Here is an 18,547-nt window from a genome sequence, read left to right on the forward strand (position 1 = left end):
CAGTCTCTGTTGCAACTATTCAACTCTGCTGTCCAGTATAGTATGTTGTTACATGTATTGTAGACCAAACATAAGTGAATGGGTGTGGTTGTGTTCCAATAAAACTTTATTTACAAAACAGGCAGCAGGCCCACAAATCCTGGCTTGCCATTGCCTTTACTAAATGGGAAGACCCAGAGTTCAGAGGAAGCCTAAGTTTGGCACTGATGGTTGATCAGTATGGCTGCGTAGAAGATGAGCTGGGAGCGGGGAGGGAGGAGTCTGGGGAGTTAAGCACAAAGCTGCAAAAAGTGGCTGGAGGAGTCCAAATGCAGGCAAGAGAGATTACTGCTGTGGGCACCCTGAACTAGGGGAGCAGTGGGCAGAGGGAGAAAAGTGAATGGTTTGGAGAGAGACTGAGTGAATGGTCAGGAGGAGGAGAGGGTCAAGGCCAACTTCCAGGCAAGCAGTGGGTTCATGGTGCTGGGGGAGGTGGGAGACCTGGCGGATGCAGGGAAGCAGGTTTGAGGATAAATGATGGGATCTATCCCTCCAATAGCCACCGCCCCCGCCCCTGCCCAGTGCTGGCCATACATACTTGGCTATCTATCTATATCTAATTCTATGTATCTATGGATGTATCTTCATATCTATCTATGTATCTGTCTCATCTAGCTACATCACCTATCTATATGCAGAAACTTTTTTTCAGAAATGTGGCTGGCAATTTCTATGAAAATACAATCTATAAATCATGAGAAAGTCAGAGGGAAGCTGAGCCTGCAGAGCTAAATACCTTTGTAATGACAATCCTAGGGAATAATTACTATTGACAGGTTTTCTCTAACCTACGACAATTGTAGGCTTTAGTTACTCTCGTTCCCTTTTATTCACAACTAATTTAGCGGTGCAAGGACCCAATATCTGCTAGTAACAATAGCCAATTTGGTCTGGAAAGACAGCTTCACCCAGGCAGTAAATCTGGTCAGCCAGATGGATTGGCACTTTAACTATCAAGTGTCCCAAGATGCAGGATTTGCTGCTGGCTTGCGGGTGGGGGTACAGCCCCTCACCCACAGTCACCCAGAGTGGTATCCTGTATGAAAAGAGGGGGTGTGAAGACAGGTGGGTGAAGGGAATAGGCTTGTTGAGAGCTCGTGACACATACCCTCACTGGTGTGGGTTAGCTGTAAGCCTTGCTCATCTATCAAGCTGGAACAAGAGCAGCGTTTGCATCGCTGAAACAATTTAGAGATTCTTGGGATGTGAATTTATGGACCTGTGACATTTGTCATCAATCAGAAGCACATGCCATAGAACACCTGCCTTGGAACAAATGCTGCTGGGGCTCTTTGAGGAGCAGTGGCCCCAGTGACACAGTGGGAAGCAGGTGCCGCGTGGTACTTCTCAGGGCTCTGCCTGGAGTGTTGTAGGCCTCCATCATCTCCCATGGATGATGGCTTCCCTGCTGCCCCTCTTTGCCCTCTTCCAATCAGGCTGCCTGGGTGACCTTTTTAAAATGTAAATTGGATCTCGTCACTCCTCTGTATAAAAGCCTTTAATGCTTTTCCACTGCATTTAGGGGAAAATCCAGCCTCTTCATATCATGGCCTGCTAGTCTGCCCACTGTGGCCGAGGTCTCCTTCTCCAGCATCTGTTCCCTAGAATTCCTCCAGCTCAACTACACTGGCTTTCTCTCAGCTCCACCAATACCCCAAGCTCCTTTCCACTTTAGGGTCCTTATTATTTCCTTATTCTAGAAAGTTCTTTGCACCCGCCCCCATCCCTAACATAGCTGGCTCCTCATATGTCAGATATCCACTACCTTAGAGAGATTTTCCAAGGCCACCCAGGCCCCCCTTTCATATTCTGACGTAGCGCTATGGTCTTTTTTTTTTTTTTAATCCTGAAACTTGACATAATTTATAATTTTACAATTATTATTTATGTTTGCTTATTTATTGCCATTTCCTCCACAACCACCCTTGCCCACTAGACTGTAAGCTCCTTGATGGCAGGCACCATAATCCATTTGTTCACCCCTGTGTTCCCAGAGCCTAGCACAGTGCCCGGCATGTGTATGCTCAATAGATATTTGTTGAGAAATTAATAAGTGGGTAAAAAAAAAGCCATTCAACTAATCCAGCAACAGATAGATCCAACCATAAGTGTATGGGCCCAGGTTTGTAAATGTCTGATTTCTGTTCTGGTTGCCTGTTGCTGGATTACAAACCACTGAATGTAATGGCTTAAAGCAACACCTTATTATCTCATTCAATGGTCTCAACCAGATGGACTATCTCGAGATGCCTCATGTGGCTGCATGGCATTTGGGGATGGAGTCATCTAAAGTGACAGTTCATGCCAGCTGTCAACAGGGAGCACAGCTGGGTTGTCAACTAGAGTGTCTACACCTGGATTCTCCGTGTGGCTTGGGGCTTCTCACAGCTTGGTGTCTGGGTTGGAGAAGGAGTGTCCCCAGGCAGTAGCTCCTTTTGTCTAGGAGACCAAGGCAGAAGCTGCAAGGCTTCTCATGACCTAGCCTCAGAAGGCCCACAGTGTCCCTCAAGCCATATTCTGAGAGTCACCAGTAAGTCACAAAGCAGCCCAGATCCAAGGGAGGAGATTTTACTGGAGCGTAAATGCTGGGACTGAGAAGCACGCTTCACTGGAAGCTATCTTGGCAAACGAGCTGCCACGGCCTCTTCTATCATGATTATGCAGATGCTTCTATTCCTAGTTTACATTCCTCTGTTTATTTCTCTTAGGGTCTTGCCCTAACCCTCTATAATTTGTGTCTTTTGTTGCAAGGACACTTATGGGTAAAGGTCGAGCCTCTCTTGCCCAAGTTTTCAGAGGGCTGACATGAGTCATTCAATTTCTAGTTACTCCAGGAAACTGCTCTGAGTTTTGGACGTTGCGTGGCTGCGGGCGGAGCGGCCGTCTTTCCGCGCCTCCTGGTGTGGTGGAAGGGAGGCCAGGGCTGCTGGTCAGCATCCAGGAATCTTGGTGCTCACTGCTCACTGCCCAGGACCGTGCGCTGACCCCGACCAGCACTCTCGGCACTGAAATGACCGGCTTTGAGAGCCAAGCCCGAGGAGAATTGAGTTTGGGATAGTTTCAAGGGTGGAAGATGCCAGCCAGCCCTGTCTCAGTTTTGCCTTGGAGCTAGTGTTTTTATCCAAATGTGAAAAGCTTTCCCTTTCCACCTCTCTAGCACTCCCCCAAACTCCCCCCCAACCCGCTCCCCCCTTTTCCAAATGTCCTTCCAGCTGCTATTTTCGATTCCGGCCTCAAGGCAAATGTTTCACTGTAGCAGAATTACTGTAAAATTCCTTCCTGTGCTCCCACAGATAATGGGACAATTCCCCAGAGAACCCCAGAAACCCTACCACGTCGGAAATGGCCCAAAGGCAATCCCAAAAGGCAGATCTAAGGAAACAGCTCTATCGTAAGAGGTTATCATCAGAGGAAGGGTCAAACAATAGGATTGTTTTTAATGGCACTGGCTGAATCTAGGTACATTTTCTTTCTCTTTTGTGTATGGTCTCTTTGCAAGCACCAAAGACAACTGAGGGGCAGAAAACAGTATCATGAAGTTGGCTGATGGGCCCATAAACACACAAACCTGAGATATAAAAAGAACTTCAGTGGGCAGGGCATAAACAAGGAGAAAATCTTTTCCAAAGACAACTTGAAACACTGCAGAGGAAGCAGCATCCTTGAAAAACAATGAGTCATAAATCTTTTTTTTTTTTTTTAAACTCCTCTTGATGGACAGAGAATATAAAAAAGGCCAGCATGAATCCTGATGATAGGTGTTTCCATTTCACTGCCATTTCAGCATGTCTGGGGAAGGCGTGGGGATCATCCGTGTCAAGTTTAAGGAATAATACCGTTCTCTGAATCACCATGAAAAGGCATCCTCCAATTAAACGCTTCTGGAAATTTGTGTGTTGTCTGGAAGCCGTTCTCGGGTTGCTAATTGGTTTTTCTCTTCATGCTTCAGCTATTGAAATACACATTTCACTGCAAATTCATTAATTCAGTACCAAGACAAATTCAGATGGGCACCTTCATTGGGTCTATTTTAAATGGTAAAAACAGGTTGTTTACTATACAGGAGAAACAGATAAAAGTCCTTCCTAAGGAAGTCAGAATGTAATTTACAAAAGCTGCAAAAATGGATGGCAGCCAGCCGTTGCCTGCAGGACTCTCCCAGGAGACAGACAGGTAGAAAGGGGAAGACTTAGGAGGACACGTGGATAGGGGTTAAGTAGATACGGCCTCAACTTCTCCTCCATACCTCTCTCCATACTTTGCAGCTCCTCCCCCAAAGGGGAAGAATAGATTTTCTTAACCTTTGACTCTGACTTTGGCCATCTGATTTACTTGGGCCAAAGGAACATTCATACCAGTGGTACAAATAGAGGCTTAAAGCCCTTGCTCCATTGGACATGTTACTCTTCTACCTCTGTCATTGCCGAGAGAAGTGTATGCCCAGGCTGGCTGGCTGGTGCCAGGAGGAGAGGGAAAGAGACATGGAGCAGAGCTGCCCTGCTAAGCTCAGTCTACAAGGGAGCCCCAGCTTACTGCCATGAATGAGCATGCCCAGTTTAGATTGGCCAACCCCAACGAAGCCCCAGATGCATGAACCATCATAATAAAGGGTTGTTACTATTATTACGGTGGATTACTATATTGCTATGCAACAGTAACAAAGAGAGGTGTTATAGGGGTCATTGTGGGTCCCAGGGTAGTTCTATATCCTCAACATAGTTCTAATATCCTAAAGGTTAACAACCAAATGAATCAACAGAGACAGTGGTGGACTTTTGCTTAACAGGACCACAGTTCCCTCCAAAACTACAGAAGGCTCCCCTAGTTTAAGGGGAAATCCTGCAATTTTACCTAAAACCTCCGTCTTGGCTTGGGGCCTCCCCACGTTGACATTGAGATAAGGACTCAAGTACCAGTAGTTTTAAGTGGCGTGGGCATGGAAGAGGCTGATATAAGGGAGGAAAATTAGACAATAAAGGATGTTTTACAAAGCCAGCTACTCTGAACAACCAGAGCTTCATCCCACAGGGCAAGCTGAGGGCCGGGGAGAACACCTTCAGAGTAATCCCATCCAAGGGATAGGGAGTGAGGGTATTTCTTCAGCTCTGGCCAGTCAGTCCCAGAGGGAATAATATCCAGGTACTTGCAGCCAGCCACACTAGCCATGGCCAGAGAACACCCCCAGACGAGGAAACACAGATGCTGGAGATCAGACGTTTGGTCATCTTGTATCAGAAGTGGTAAGGCAAGGGGATGAAGGTGGAGGCGCAAACAGCATCTGTAGCTTCTCCGTTCTGATTCTGCCTCGATTTGGGGAGCGTGAAACCATGACGGGTTGGGTGCCAGGCAGGTCAAGCACACGCAGGTCAGATTGATGCAGCGGGACCTCATATGTGCTGACCAGCATAATGTGCTCCTCCATGTCTTATGCCCAATTCCCTGCGGCTTTTCCAGTCCTTTCTTATCCCTCTTAGCCCTTTCTAGGGTGTTCTTTCCACTGGGGTGAAGACAGGTGGCAACACCCAGGGCTGGCTTTTATTGCGGCTGCCCACAAGCCTGACAGTTCAGGTCTGTCTTGTCTGTGGAGCAAGGAGATTGATGCTGTCTGTGAAACTGGAAACCCAGGTCTGCAATTTTACAACATACACATACACAGTGTCAGACTTCCATCAGAAAAGCGCAACATCCAATGTGATAAGTATGGTCACACCTAAAACAGGAGCAGTGGCATTAAAAGGCTGTATGTATTGATCAGTGCTCCACAAACATGTTCACTGAAGTTCCAACACCAACAGAAAAGTTAAACCATGTACCCCCCCCCAACCCTGCTGGTAGTCCAAAAAGGGTTTATTAGAGTACAAAAATGTTTTAGATGATTAAACATTGAGTGTCGTGGACACAGATTTGTCTGTTTCCTCGAGGGAAACCACGATCCACCTACTGCATCCTTGCTGGGGGCTATTATCCATAATGGCTTTGATCTCTGATCACAGGGCTGAGTTGCTGACATGGACTAGGCCAGACACGGTACCCGACTCAAGCCGTGGTCCACGGCTCAAGCAAGGCACAACTGCATTGTCTTTTAATGGGAGTGTGGATATGAAGAGAAAGGCGTTCTTGGCCTTCTTGTGGTTGGCTAAGTAAGGTAAATAAGGATCTGGAGTTTCCAGCAACCAGCTTAACTGCAAGTGGGAGAAAGCGTGCACACTGAACTAGGCCAAGCAGAGCAGAAAGATGAATAGAGAGCTAGACTTTCGACACCACCACTGGAGCCCCTGTATCCAGTTGTTCCTTCATGTGCTTCCCAGACAAGCGACCCCTTCCTAGTAAAGGAAAGTAGGTGGCTTAAGCTAGTTCATTTGCAACTGAAAGATTCCAAAAGTGTTTCGTAAAACAGTCATAACAGAAAAAGTTCCTTGTTTATCCTGCGGCTTCGTATTTCCCCCAGCACATTTTCACGTATCCCCTAGGAATATGTGAGACCTTCTATCTTTATTTCAGAGACGGGAAAAACTTTTGTTCAAATCAGCATTGATTGGAACACTATTGCTCTACATTTCTCCAGCCCCTCGCCAGCCTGAGCTGCCTGGGAAGAGTTGAAGCTCTTGGCTGTGTCATATCCATCATATCCCAACTACCTGTTCCCCTCACAATTCTCCCCAGCACTTAGAGGTTTGCACTCATGCCTCTTGGATCCTCTGCTATAGCGCCTTAATATCACTCTTTGCAGACATCTCTCTCCCCTGCCTTCTTGATTATGGACTATCTAACCTTGGACAAATCAGATCCATGAGATGTTAGGAGAGACACTGGTTTCTGGGCTCAGAGCAGAGATTTCTGGGCTCAGAGCAGAGAGGACTATGCCGGGGTATGTGTATGTCGGTGTGCACCACGGCCAGAGCAGGCTGGAAAAATCCCCTGATGGGGTAACAGAGTCTAGTTTTCAGGAATAGAAGGCAAAGGCAGGATCCTAACCCCAATGCCCTGACCACAAAACATTCCTCTTTTATTAAGAAATTACTGTGCGGAGTTCCTGTCATGGCTCAGTGGTTAACAAACCCAACTAGTATCCATTGAGGACATGGGTTCAATCCCTGGCCTTGCTCAGTGGGTTAAGGATCCGGCGTTGCCGTGAGCTGTGGTGTAGGTCGCAGACGCGGCTCAAGGATCCCAAGTTGCTGTAGCTGTGGTGTAGGCCAGCAGCTACAGTTCCAATTCAACCCCTAGCCTGGGAACCTCCATATGCTGTGGGTACGGCCCTAAAAACACAAAAGACAACAACCACAAAACAAAACAACAAAAAAAAGAAACTACTTAAATGCTATAGGAGTACACAAAAGGAATAGTAGGTAGGCCCTTCGTTGAAGGCAGTTTTAATTTAGCTCAAGGATAAAGTAAAAATGTAGAGAATGATCACGAGGTAAAACACAACAGCACGTGGCAGAGCCGAACAAAGCGCATCAGATGAGTAATAAGCCGATGTGGTGGAGGGAACGGCTGAGTGAGGTGAGTTCGTGAAAGAGGGCGTCTTGGAGGAAACGAATCTTGAGCCAGGCCCTGAAGGAAGTAATTGACAAATGTAAACTCCCCAGCGGGCTAGGAGAGAAGAGGCTCGTCTGCAGGGCTTGTGTAATTCAAATCTGCTCTGACCTGTTTGTGGAGACACAGGCCCGCTCTCAAGCTCTTTAGCCTGCATCCGTGAGGCTGCACAAAACCACTGTTTTGGTCAAAAGAATGCAGTAGTTTGGCACTGGGTGCGCCCTGCCGATGATATCATGTCTGTAGATCAAAGTCAGCCTAGTGTCACCTGCAAGGAAAAAAAAAAGAGTTGCAAAATAGTTTCCAGGATGGTTTTTTTTTTTTTTCCCTCCTGTTTCCAAAGTTCATTTTTAAGATAAAGATTTTCATCCTGAGTACAGCTCTTGGTAAGTAAATGGCTTCTGAATGTTTGACTCCTTGCAGTGAAGTGCAGAACTTATGGCCATACAAATTCTTGTTGATATGTTAAATGTGCTAACTGAAGCAGAAGTCCCCTCTAAAATATAAACAAACAAACAAATCTTCTTTTTGCCTTAGAAGCCAAAGCTTAAAGAGACACTTAATAGATGAGGCTGCAGATTGTTCTCTCCTTGCAGGAGAGAGCAGCTAAAACGTGGTTGTTAGCCAAAAACACATTTTTTAAGTTTCTTCTTCTGGCAAGATAAAAGCAAGTTGTAAGGAAACCACTTCTGTCAAGACTAGAAGCTACGGCCTTATTGCCATTGTTAAAAGCAATTCCAGAAATGCTATTTAAGGCTAATTTTGCTGTCCTTTTGAGAAGATTTTTGAGACCATCAAAAGCCAGTAAGGAGGGGAAAAAAATAAACCAACAATAAGCTGAGTTGGAAGGACAATTCCTCCTTGGCAGTAAGTGTCAAATTACAATGTCCCCTGTCTGTGGATAAAACAGAGAACTGTGCTCTTCTAGGCTGCCAAGCTCTACCTTGACAACCACTACAAAAACTTAACAATAAGTGAAACTGACAGCCTACTCTACCAGATCGGGAGTACATCTGAACTTCTCCAGAAAGACGGCTGGACTAGAGTTCATTTCCCTGGAGCCCGGACTACAGCAACACCTAATGAAAACAGCAGTGGGGACACATTTATTTCTAAGGCAAGTGTAGCCTGCTTTCTGGTTCCAGTCTTAGTTCAGAGCCAGATCAACTTCCACATCTTCTCACTAAATGGGTGGGAGGTGAAATTACCCACATGGACAATCAGCCGTCTGTGGGCGCCAGTAATTGCATAGCCTCGCCCAGCAGAAAAGGAGCCTGAACAAAAGCTCAGAGACAATTGGTTACCGTCAGTTTTCTCTGGTGCTGCCACATGTATCTGTGGTTAAAAAAAAAAAAAAAAAAAAACGACAAACAAAAAACTAAGGTTTGAGGAAAATCCTATTCCTTCCACATCCAACCAGCAGAATGCAGTGATTAGCAGGTGATTTCTTCTCCAGCATTCTCTGGAAAGTTCATGTACCCACATCGCCTCCTCGCCAGGATTTGTGGGCTGAGAATCCAAGGGCCTAACCTTCTGTCTCATAATTTCTGCCTACCCTCCCCCATCTCACGGCACTCCTCTCATTTTTTATTCTGCTCCATTTGTGACCTGAAGGCCCAATGACCTCTTTCACAATGGACCGTAGTGGCCAGCTTCATTATCATTTCCATCTTGAAAGGCTCGACCTATGTAGGATGCTCAGATTGGAGGCAGCGCCTGACTCCTGCCTTCTTATTGTTTTCTGTCTCCAATGCAGCAGTCTGTGTAACAGAGCCAAAAATGAAAATAAAAGTAAGCCATCGTGCAGGTAAAATTAGGACCAGACACAGAGCCTGTGGAATATGGATGCGAGAGAGCTGCTGATCAGAGTTTCCAGAGCTCAGGCTGTCTTGCAGCCCCCCAAAGCTGATCCAGGACTAATGAAACATCATTCTCAGGAAGGTGCCCATAAGGTCAGCATCCTTATTGTTATAAGGATGATCTATTTCCTCTAAAAGGGTTCCATCTAATTCAACCAAAATTTAATGTAATAAAAAGCCCTTTAGGTGCTTGTATAAATATAACTTAATCGGGAAGTTGCTATTTTGACAGTTTAGAAATAAAGGTATAAGTGATGGTAAAACCATCCTCACGCAGTACATACAAAAGTGGGATGAAAAATGTTACAAGATCAGGTTCACATTTTGGAAATTCTAGTGCAGTTTGGGATCTGGGCTATCTATTGATAGGAAGGTACATTTCTTTCATTCCTTTGCCTGTCCAAAGTTAAAATTAATAATAAAATGTTTCTATCCATGTTTGGCATCAAAAAAATTTCCTTTTTATAGTCCCAGAAAACCAAATAGAAGAAAACCAACATTCACTGAGTGTCAGGCATTATATTAGGTACTTTACAGATAAAATATTATTATCTCATAAATATTATCTAATTTAATTTTATAGCACTGAAGAATCAGTAGAGCCCAGGGTGTCTGGCTCCTATGCTTGAGACTGTCCCTCTGTATTCCATTATGGCACACAGTTGCCAATTTTCAGAGAAATAGAATACAAGAAAATTTACTTGGCAGTAAAATCACAATGCAAATACCTTAATCTTCTATTGTGATCTAAAAAGCACTTTGTCTCAAGTTTTATTTTTCTAAACAGCAACCATGGGTTGGTTTTACCTTATTACTTCCATATCCATTATAGTTAAAAATAGAAGGTTAAGCTGCAACTATATGGGTCCTATGTCATATTCTAATATCAAATTATTTAATTGCCTCCTCTAATAAGATAAGAGGCCAGAAAAAAATGGTAATTATTTGAGAATTTTTGTTGTTTGGCTTCTATATAGTATTTGGATTCTATATAGTAGTTGGCATTATTTATTTCTTTGTGTAGATCCATTATGGCCTGCTTTTAACCTTTGGGTCTAAGGACTTCAAGTAAAACAAAATTGTGGGCCTTAATTCTCCCAAGTTAGCATTTTTTTTTAAGACTTAACTATGGTTTATTATTATTTTTTGTTGTTGTTGTTGTTGTTGCTATTTCTTGAGCCGCTCCCTCGGCATATGGAGGTTCCCAGGCTAGGGGTTGAATCAGAGCTGTAGCCACCAGCCTACGCCAGAGCCACAGCAACGAGGGATCCGAGCTGTGTCTGCAACCTACACCACAGCTCACGGCAACGCCGGATCGTTAACCCATTGAGCAAGGGCAGGGATCGAACCCGCAACCTCATGGTTCCTAGTCGGATTCGTTAACCACTGCGCCACGACGGGAACTCCTTGTTTTCTTTTTAACTGTGACTCTAAATAATAGTTGACAATATAAACAGGTTTAAGAAAGGTTGAGAAAAATTCGTGGACTTCAGCCGCCTAATACATCAAGAGGAATTAAGTACCTGGAGGGGATATCCCTGATTCTTGAGAGCACTATGATGGAAAAACCACCATGCTTCCTCATAGAACATTTCTTCAAGAATATTAAGAGAAAGATTGCATTTTTTAATGCCTTTCTCAAGTTCATTTCCATTGTCTTTCCCTCAAAACCCATTTTGCTTTTTAACGGTTTAATCTGTTAATTTTATCACCATTTTTTAAAGTTTCCTAGGATAGGAAATCTTAGAATAGCATTTCTCAACATGAGTTCTGTGAAATACTAAGGCCTATGATATACTAATAAGATTCTACCAAATGAAGAATCTCTTTAGGGAATGCTAGATTAAAGAAAATTACACAGGTTCCACTTCCAATAATGGCCCAGGAGTTCATATTAAACCAACCTTTCTGCAGATAAAAATTAAATTATTGAGAAAATATAATTCTTAAAAAGTATAAACAAAAAGTGGAAAAACTGAAAGCAAGCAGGTACTAAATGTGGGGCAATGCTTTGTAGAAGAGAATGGCATTGGATGAAATTCCCATTTTTTTTTTATAGCCGTTCGCCTTTTTGTAAAGCAGGCCCCTACAGAGAGCTGTGCTAAACAGGCTCAAACTCAAATAGAAACTCAGTATTACTGAGCTGAAGATCTAGAAGACACAGTTGTGGGTGACCACAGCAGCTAGAAAATGGAAGACCTTTCAGAAAGGAGAGAACCAGAAATAGGAAGGCCCACATTCTATATATAAACTCTATCCAAATCTCTGCCTGATATTTGTACTAAGCATGCATGGGACAGACACCAAGCATTTCAGCTAAGACTAGAAGAAATAAACTAAGATTTTAGTTGATGCTCTTGTCAGGGAAGATAAAGTTTGCAATTTGAGTTCAGTCATATTATCTGAAAACTCTTTAAGGGAACATAATAAAGTTCAGAGTTTCTGCAGTGTATTGTTCTCAATGTCCAGGATGGAATCCAAAATTCAACACACAAAGAAATGTGATTCCTACATTTTTCTCCAAGAGAAAACATAATAGACATTAACCAACCCCTAGATGGCCCAGAGAATGGAATCTGCAGATAAGAGTTTTAATGTAGCCATTATTGGAGTTCCCGTCATGGCTCAGTAAGGATGTGGGTTCAATCCCTGGCCTAGCTCAGTGGGTTGAGGATCCAGTGTTGCCTTGAGCTGTGGTGTAGATAGCAGACACAGCTCAGATCTGGCATTGCTGTGGCTGTGGTGTAGGCTGGTAGCTGTAGCTCCAGTTTGGCCCCTAGCATGGGAATGTCCATATGCCTTGGGTGCAATCCTAAAAAGACCCACACAAAAAAACGAACAATAAAAAGTAGCCATTATAACTAAGTTCAATAATGTAAAAAGAAACATGCTCACAATGAATGAAAAGATGAAATCTTAGCAGAAAATCAGAAACTGTTAAAAAAAATAGAAATGCTAGAACTGAAAAATATAATATCTTAAAATTACACACACAAAATAATAACAAAGGAGTTTCTGTTGTGGCTCAGTGAGTTAAGATCCCAACATGGTGTCCATGAGGATTTGGGTTCAATCCCTGGCCTTACTCAGTGTTTTAAGGATCTGGTGTTGCCACAAGCTGTGGAGTACGGTGGAGATGCAGCTCCAATTTGACCCCTAGCCTGAGAACTTCCATATGCTGCAGGTGTAGCCCTAAAAATAAAAACAAAACCAAAATTACACAGATTTCTTTAAACTTCACAGAGTTTTTAAATATGTTCATGAGCATCATGAATCTCCAAGAGGGAAATGAACTATGGAACTGTTTCCCAAATTTGGGAACACTAAATGGAAGATTAAAGTTCATGCCTATAGAACACAGTTTGAGCAATACTGCCCTAGAGATTCAAGTTAAGGTGTCTGTGATTAAACTGTAAACAAAAGCTCTATGGCTTTTGTTTGACTCTGGTATTGAGTCTGTATTCTGTGGGGCAGATAGAATTCTGACATATGAGGCAGAGAACAAATATGTATTAGGTGCTTGCTAAGTGCTAGGCAGTACTATTTCATAAAATAAGTTTTATTGTTCTTGATTTAATAAAGTATTTTAGGAGTTCCCATTGTGGCTCAGTAGTAATGAACCCGACTGGAAGCCATGAGATGTGGGTTCAATCCCCGGCCTCACTTAGGGGGTTAAGGATCCAGTATTGCTGTGAGCTATCGTGTAGGTTGCAGATGCAGCTAGGACCTGGTGTTGCTGTGGCTGTGGTATAGGCCAGCAGATACAGTTCCAATTTGACCCCTAGCCTGGGAAGCTCCATATGCCAAGGGTGTGGCCCTAAAAAAAAAAAAAAAAGACTCAGTTCTGCCAGAATTCAAAGCCTACACTCTTCATTCTATTCACTTGATACTCAAAATATGGTCCATGAACCAGCATCAGGAGAATTACCTGGAAGCTTGTTAGAAATGCAAAAATCACAGATCCAGATGAAGACCTACTAAGTCAGAATCTGAATTTAACAAAATGCTTGGGAAATGTGTCTGCACATTAAAGTTTGAGAAGCATTAGTCTATACCAGTGGTTCTCAAAGTGTAATTTCTGGACCAGCAGCATTAGCATCACCTGAAGACTTGTTAATGCAAATTCTTGGGCCCAATTCTACAACTATTAAATCAGAAAAATCTGTGTTTTAACAAGCTCTTTGGGTGAGGTGATACATACTAAAATTTGAGAGCCGCTGGTCTCTACTATAATGCCTCACATTAAATTACTGAAAATAGCCAAACAAATAGCATGAATAAAAGGCAAAAGTGAGACTTTGATCCTGACAAAAATAAACTAAGACTTAGTAGGATAAAGTTTCAAGTAATAACCTATATGAGGAGAGGCATACAATAATACTAGAAGACATAAAAAGATATTGTCTAAATATGGCAGAAATGCCCATGCTTTACAAATTAAACTACCATTTAATAGAATTGGAAGGAGTTTGATAAATTGTAAACTTTACATTAAAGAATAAACAAAAATAAATAATAAAATTTTGGGGGAAAAAAGGCTAGCTCTATCAGCAAAGAAAGCATGCTATAAGGCTACAATAGAAAAAACCACACACACAAGAATTTGTAACTAGATTAATGAAATCGATTATGTGGCTCCTAATGTAGTAGTTTTCAAAAAGATGCTTTTTCCAACAATGCGTGCCATCCCTTGGAAATTCTAGTATTTACAGCCCTCCTTGCAAGTCATTGCATATTGTGAGTTTGAATTTTGTATAGACAAAACTAAGAACCACTTCTCCATGATAAGAATTTAATATATGATTAAAAGTCTAGAACACGCAACAATTCATACTGAGGGAAATGGTTAATTATTTGGGTGAAAAAAATCAAGTTAGAGCTTCCCATCAGAATTTGTATCACCTATGTTCCAGGTTTTAAAATAGTATTAAAAACACACAGTGGAACATTTAAATTTCTGTATATATTAAAAAAAAAAAACCCACAAAATTTTAAAAACACACAGTGGAAAATTTAAACTTCTGTATATATATTAAAAAAAAAAAAACCACAAAATTTGTTTGTGACAACTGTGGAGAAAAGGTTAATAATCTTTTAAAAATATTTTTATGGGAGTTCCTGTCGTGGCACAGTGGTTAATGAATCCGACTAGGAACCATGAGGTTGCGGGTTGGGTCCCTGCCCTTGCTCAGTGGGTTGACGATCCGGCGTTGCCGTGAGCTATGGTGTGGGTTGCAGACGCGGCTCAGATCCCACGTTGCTGTGGCTCTGGCGTAGGCTTGGGGCTACCGCTCCGATTCGACCCCTAGCCTGGGAACCTCCATATGCCGCGGGAGCGGCCCAAGAAATAGCACAAAAGACAAAAAAAAAATTATTATAGTTACACTGTTCTGTGAATTTCTGCTGCACAGCAAAGTGACCCAGCCACACATCCATATATATTCTTTTTCACATTATCCTCCATCAGTTCCATCACAAGTGATCAGGTATACTTCCCTGTGCTATAGAGCAGAATCTCATTGCTTATCCATTCCAAGTGCAATAGTTTGCATCTACTAACCCCAAACTCCCAATCCCTCTCGCTTCCTCCCGCTTCCACTTGGCAACCACAAATCTGTTCTCCATGTCCATCAGTTTCTTTTCTGTAGATAGGTTCATGTATGCCATATATTAGATTCCAGATATAAGTGATATCATTTGTTTGTCTTTCTCTTTCTTACTTCACTTAGTATGATGGTCTCTAGTTCCATCCATGTTGACATTATTTTGTTCTCCTTTATGGCTGAGGAGTATTCCATTGTATTTATGTACCACACCTTCTTCATCCATTCAACTCTGGCTGGACGTTTAGGTTGTTTCCATTTCTTGGCTATTGTGAATAGTGCTGCAATGAACATAGGGGTGCATGTATATTTTTCAATGAAAGTTTTTTTCTGGATATATGCCCAGGAATGGGATTGCTGAATCATACAGTGGCTCTATATTTAGTTTTCTGAGGTACCTCCATACTGCTTTCCATCGTGGTTGTACCAATTTACATTCCCACCAACAGTGTGGGAGGGTTCCCTTTTCTCCACACCCTCTCCAGCATTTGTTACTTGTAAACTTAAAAATGATGGCCATGCTGACTGGTGTGAAGTGATACCTCATTGTAGTTTTGATTTCTCTAATAACTAGTGATGTTGAGCATTTTTTCATGTGCCTCTTGGCCATCTGTATGTCTTCTTTGGAGAAATGTCTATTTAGGTCTTCTGCCCATTTTTCAATTGGGTTGTTTGTTTTTTGGGCTGTTGCGTTGTATGAGTTGTTTGTATATATTTTGGAGATTAATCTCTTATTAGTTGGATCATTTGAAACTATTTTCTCCCATTCTGCAGATTGTCTTTTTTTTTTTTTTTTTTGTCTTTTCTAGGCCTGCACCCACGGCATATGGAGGTTCCCAGGCTAGGGGTCTAATCGGAGCTGTAGCCACTGGCCTACACCAGTGCCACAGCAACGCGGGATCCGAGCCACGTCTGCAACCTACACCACAGCCCATGGCAACGCCTGATCCTTAACCCACTGAGGGAGGCCAGGGATTGAACCTGCAACCTCATGGTTCCTAGTCGGATTTGTTAACCACTGAGCCACAACGGGAACTCTGGTTGTCTTTTTATTTAATGGTTTCCTTTGCTGTACAAAAGCTTGTAAGTTTGATTAGGTCCCACTGGTTTATTTATTTTTTTATTTCTATTGCCTTGGGAGACTGACCTAACATTTGTAGAGTTGATGTCAGAGAATGTTTTGCCTATGTTGTCTTCTAGGAGTTTTATAGTGTCTTGTCTTAATGTTGTTTAAGTTTTTAAGCCATTTTGAGTTTATTTTTGTGCATGGTGTGAGGGTGTGTTCTGGTTTCATTGATTTACATACCCCTGTCCAGTTTTACTAGCATTATTTGCTGAAGAGACTGTCATTTCCCCATTTTATATTCTTGCCTCCTTTGTCAAATATTAATTGACCGTAGACATCTGGGTTTATTTTTGGGTTCTCTGTTCCATTGGTCTCTATGTCTGTTTCAGTACCAGAACCACACTGGTTTGATTACTGTAGCTTTTTAATATTGTCTGGAGTCTGAGCGAGTTATGCCTCCTCCTTGGTTTTTGTTCCTCAGGATTGCTCTGGCGATTCTAGGTCTTTTATGGTTCCATATAAATTTTTGGATTGTTTGTTCTAGTTCTGTGAAAAATGTCATAGGTGATTTGATAGGGAACACATTAAATCTGTAGATTGCTTTGGGTAGTATGGCCATTTTAATGAAATGAATTCTTGCAATCCAGGAGCATGAGATATCTTTCCATTTCTTTGAATCCTCTTTAAATTTCCTTGATTAATGTTTTATAGTTTTCAGCATATAAGTCTTTTACCTCTTTGGTCAGGTTTATTCCTAGGTATTTAATTTGGGGGGGTGTTATTTTAAAAGGTACTGTATTTTTATATTCCCTTTCTAATATTTCATTGTTAGTATACAGAAATGTGACCAATTTCTGAATGTTAATCTGCTTTGCTGAATTCATTAGTCAGTTCATGTAGTTTTTTGTGTGGAGTCCTTAGGGTTTTCTGTATATACTACCGTGTCATCCAGCATAGAGTGACAATTTTACCTCTTCTCTTCCAATTTGGATACATTTTATTTCTTTTGTTTGTCTAATTGCTGTGGCTAGGACTTCCAATACTATGTTGAATAAAAGTGGTGAGAGTGGGCTTCCTTGTCTTGTTCCAGATTTTAGCGGAAGTCTTTCACCTTTTCTTCCTTGAGTATTATATTGACTGTCATACATGGCTTTTATTATGTTAAGATATGTTCCCTCTACACCCACTTTGGTAAGAGTTTTTTATCATTAATAGAGGTTGGATTTTGTCAAATGCTTTTTCTGCATCTATTAAGATGATCATGTGGGGTTCTTGTTGTTGTTTTGTCTTTTTAAGGCTGCAACCTCAGCATATGGAAGTTCCCACGCTAGGGGTCAAATTGGATCAGAACTGGCAATGCTGGATCCAAGCTGCATCTGTGAACAATACAGCAGCTATGGCAATCCTGGATCCTTAATCCACTGAGCGAGGCCATGGATCAAACCTGTATCCTCCATCTCCATGGATACTAGTTGGATTTGTTATTGCTGAGCCATGACAAGAGCTCCAATCATGTGGTTTTTGACTTTTCTTTTGTTAATGTGATTTATGACATAGATTGATTTATTGAACCATCCTTGTAAACTTGGAATGAATCCTTCTTGGTTGTGGTGTATGACCTTTTTTATGTGTTGTTGGATTTGGTTTGCTAAAATTTTGTTGAGAATTTTGCATCTGTATTCATCAAAGATATTGGCCTATAGTTTTCTTTTTTGGCAGTATCTTTTTCTGTTTTTGATATTAGGGTGATAGCAGCTTCATAGAATTTCTTTGGAAGTATTCCTTCTTCAGTCTTTTGGAAAGGTTTAAGAAGTGTGACTGTTAAGTTCTTCATTGTATTTTTGGTAGAATTTGCCTGTGAAGCCATGTGGTCCTAGACTTTTGTTTATAGGGAATTTTTAAATTACATATTCAATTTCATTTCTAGTCATTTGTTCAAATGTTCTATTTCTTTTTTGCTTTTTAGGACCACACCCACAACAGGTGGAATTTCCCAGGCTAGGGGTCAAATCGGAGCTGTAGCTGCCAGCCTACACCACAGCAACGCAGGATCCGAGCCATGTCTGCAACCTGTACCACAGCTCACGGCCATGACAGATCCCTAACCCTGCAAGGCCAGGGATCAAACCACATCCTCAGGGTTCCTAGTTGGGTTCATTAACCACTGAGCCATGAAGGGAACTCTTATCTACATCTTGATTCTGTATTGATGGGCTGTATGTTTCTAGAAATTTGTCCATCTCTTCTAGGTTGTCAAATTTGTTGGCATGTAATTGTTCATAGTATTCTCATGATTTGGGAGGGGGGTTTTTGTTGTCCTGCAGTATCAGTTGAGATTTCTCCTTTTTCAATTCTTCTTTTGTTGGAGTTCTCTCTCTCTTTTTTTGGTGAGTCTGGCTAGAGGTTTGTCAATTTTGTTTACCCTTTCAAAGAACCAGCTC

At 42.1% G+C, this 18,547-nt stretch overlaps 1 long non-coding RNA gene across 1 annotated transcript in view; it reads right to left on the minus strand.

Moving 5' to 3' along the window:
• Nucleotides 1–7,395: 7,395 nt before the first annotated feature.
• The window catches only part of LOC125114403 (uncharacterized), a 63,467-nt gene continuing 52,315 nt past the window's right edge, over nt 7,396–18,547 (minus strand). The window contains exon 3 of the long non-coding RNA XR_007131784.1: nt 7,396–7,846. This is a non-coding gene — a long non-coding RNA (uncharacterized LOC125114403). The remainder of the gene's footprint in view (nt 7,847–18,547) is intronic.

This window comes from Phacochoerus africanus, chromosome 14, assembly GCF_016906955.1.
Source record: "Phacochoerus africanus isolate WHEZ1 chromosome 14, ROS_Pafr_v1, whole genome shotgun sequence".
In the NCBI taxonomy this organism is placed as follows: Eukaryota; Metazoa; Chordata; class Mammalia; order Artiodactyla; family Suidae; genus Phacochoerus; species Phacochoerus africanus.